General features: G+C 44.0%; 1 pseudogene; it reads right to left on the reverse strand.

The window, feature by feature from the left end:
• Positions 1–358: 358 nt before the first annotated feature.
• Positions 359–2722, reverse strand: LOC123784240 (DNA ligase 3 pseudogene; annotated as a pseudogene).
• Between the last annotated feature and the right edge of the window lie 706 nt (positions 2723–3428).

Below are 3428 nucleotides of genomic sequence, written 5' to 3' on the forward strand. Positions count from 1 at the left end.
AAATCAAAGACTTTTAATATCCAGAACAATTTTGAAAATTATGAGCAAATATGAAAGAGTTACAGTATTTTATTCAAGACTTAGGACTGCTATAGTTATCTAGACAGACATCATATTAGCATAAATGAATATTAGGTCATTGGAACAGCATAGAGAATCCCCAAATAGACTCTAACATATATAGTCATTTGATTTTTCAAACTGCAAGATATTTTATTTGTAGGGGGAAAAAAAGCTTTTAGAAGAAAACAAAAAGACAACCAAGCCAACACCCAGATCTGAAAGATCTATGTAAACCAGCAGAAAAAATGACTTCACTGATGGCACCCACAGCAACTAACTCCTGGCCAGGAAGAGATCAAGCACAGTTGGTGGAGTTCTGGAAGATGCACTGCTCAAAGAAAGGCCACCCCCCATTCCTAATCCTGTGAGGAAGGGGGAGGGCCACAGTCCTAGCAGGGAGCTGCCAGCCTCTACATCCAGAACCCCAAATCCACTCTGGAGAGACCTGCTGAGCGTCCGGGTTCTTGTCCCTGCTACCCAGTACATGTGTGGCTGAGGCAATGTCAAATTCCTGCACCAGGTCCCCATCGAATGCCACAAAGGCACATCTGAGACAGCTGAAGTCTGGTGTGGATGGTGTCAAGTAGAGCTGCACCCCAGTGAAGATGTCCAGCAGCACCTTTGCTTGGCACAGGGTCTCATCGGGAGCCTTCTGCTTCTCTCTCATTTTCACAAGGGATCGTTTTGCTGTCAGCTTGTTGCTGCCTTTGCTGTTGGGGCTACTCAGCCTCCCTCCTGCCTTCTTGGCACTGGTGGAGGGCTGCTCTGGGGAGCCTTGCAAGACCCAGCAGGCCCCAAGGTACCCTTATTCTCTCCACTACTGCCTCCTGTAGTGGAGTTCCCCACCTTTCCAACTGCCACGGTGAATTCTGCCCTCTCCTTAGACACCTGGTATAGTTTCTTGAGTTGGGGCAGGTTAGTGACAGATTTCCAATCCTTATCATCATGAATCTGGGTACCATGAGGGAATCAGATGGAGGTCCCATCAGCTCTGTGAGCCTCAGATTTGGAGGACTCAGCCCTTAAAGTGGGCCACCTTGTGAAGCAGGACAGGCTTGAGTCTACAACTGAAGTAGCTGAAGTGGTCCCCATTCTTATACACCTGGACTCGCTCCCCATCATATTTGATCTCAGAGAACATGTCATTAGGACACTTCTTCATCTCATGTTCAATGGACTTGCAGGCTGCAGCCAGCATGTGCTGTACTGGCATCATCAGTGAAGCTCAGAGCTCATCTCTGATGTGGTCCACCTCCTGCTCATTGCAGGGGACCTCCCCCACCAGGTCCTGCAGGTATCACAAGGCTTTGAAGGCTTCATAGGCATTGGGATCAAGGGCATCTGATGTATGTTTTGTATCCGAGTTCATCTTCAGATCATGTTTGACCAACCTGACGATGCACTTAGGGTCATTGGCTGGGCACCTGGAGGCAATGTCCTGCAGGGTCTATTGCTGCTCATCCTCTTTGGTGAGCTTGGAGAGCTGAAGGAGCAATTCATCCACCTCTTGGATGGTAAGGACGCTCTTGGCACCTGGAGGGAAAGACTTGCTCTGCTCAAAGAAGACTCTGATTATCTCTGACACTTCACTTTGCTCTAGGTCTCATGCCATATCATCTGGGTTGCAGTTAAGAATGTGGCTGAAAAGCTTCACAATCTACTTATTGTTCAAGTTGTAAACACTTTTAATAATACCTGGCAGCAGCACCTTTACTGTTAGGTACACATCACTATGGAAACTATCTCCTGCTGAACCTTTCCAAAGGAAGTCCTGGATGATCTGGGTCTTTGTGTCATAGCCAGGATTTTCAGCCACCATGGCACATACCTTCCAAAACTCACATAGCAGACAATTCTTGTGCTTGGGGTCACATTTGCTGAGGACAGATTTGCCTTAGGGGTAGGGCTGGAGCAGGCTTCCCCAGAATTGTTGGACTTGACTGAAAAGCCAAAAAATTTCTGGGGATTGATGTTGGTGACAAATGAGGCATCTTTCATTGGAGATGTCACCTGGCCAGTAGGTATTAGCTTAGCCTGGACAATGGCTTTCTTTTTTGGTGTGCTTGTTGCCTTAGAAAACAGATCAGCAATGTGCTGGCTTATCTGTTCCTTCTCATTATCTTCCAGCTCTTCTCAGCTTTCCAGCTCTGTGTGGTCCTCAATATTTTTTGTGGTGGCCCGGGCCCACTCCAGTTTCTCAAACATGCATTTAATATGCTACCACTCTTTCATATCACCTCTGGACCCCAAGAAAGGGTGGATACCACTTTGCTGATCTGGCATACACTCTTCACAATCTTTTCCTTGAATTTTTTTTTTCAACCGGCCATGCCATGCTTGGCATAGTCCACACAGAACCATTGCTCAGCCATCTCACAGGGGCCACTGTAGAGTTCCTCTTGTGACCCTGGCAAGAAAACAAGGCAGGTGACCACGGTCTTATTACTTTCTTGGATGACAGAACAGGCCTTTTTTTTTTTTTTTTTTTTTTTTCTGGAGGAGGTAGTGCTCATGAAGCAGATCTGTTTCTAACCAACGGCTGAATTGTCTTATGTCAGGCCAATGATGCTGTTCTCAGAATAGGCACAGTTCTTTTTTGGCTTTTTGTGTGGAGGGTTGGTGGGAAGAGGATCTTGAAAGCCAAAGTTATACAACTCATGGGGTGATTGGGAAAATTAAAATGAGTCCATGGATGGGCTGAGGGGGTTGACTCGGAACTCCTTGCCTTCTCCACTCCAGTGTACACCACAGGCCTCCAACCAGACACCCACAGGCTGCGTGCGCCATGTTGGTTTGTCTGCAGTCATATGATTTTGATAATGGGGTTAAGGCAATTCAATGAGGAAAAGACAATTTTTTCATGAAATGGTGCTGGATATAAAAATGCAAAAAAAAAAAAAAAAAGAGAGAAAACAACTCTTACCTCACACTTAATGTATTAATGTGGATCACAGATCTAAATGTAAGATCTAAATGACATTGAGTTTGGTAAAGATTTTTAGGTGAGAGATGAAAAGAATGTGCTATAAAAATCCATTTTCATTAAAATGAAATAATGCTTTTCAAAAGAAATTTAAGAAATCAAAAAGAACAACCATAGACTGTGAAAACATATTTACAAAACATATCTAAAATGGACTTGTGTCTGGAATACATAAAGAACACTTAAAATGCAGTAATAGTAAGAGAAACAACAAAATGGGCAAAATATTTTAATAGACACTTATCCAAAGAAAACATATAGATAGAAAGGAAGTACGTGAGAAGATGCTTAACATCATTAGGACGATGCAAATGAAAATCACAATGAGATAACTCTGCATACCCTGGAAAACATAAATTCGAAAAGGTTGTTGCTACCAAGT

The sequence above is a fragment of the Ursus americanus genome, chromosome 4 (assembly GCF_024610735.1).
Source record: "Ursus americanus isolate L20-20 chromosome 4, mUrsAme1.1.p, whole genome shotgun sequence".
In the NCBI taxonomy this organism is placed as follows: Eukaryota; Metazoa; Chordata; class Mammalia; order Carnivora; family Ursidae; genus Ursus; species Ursus americanus.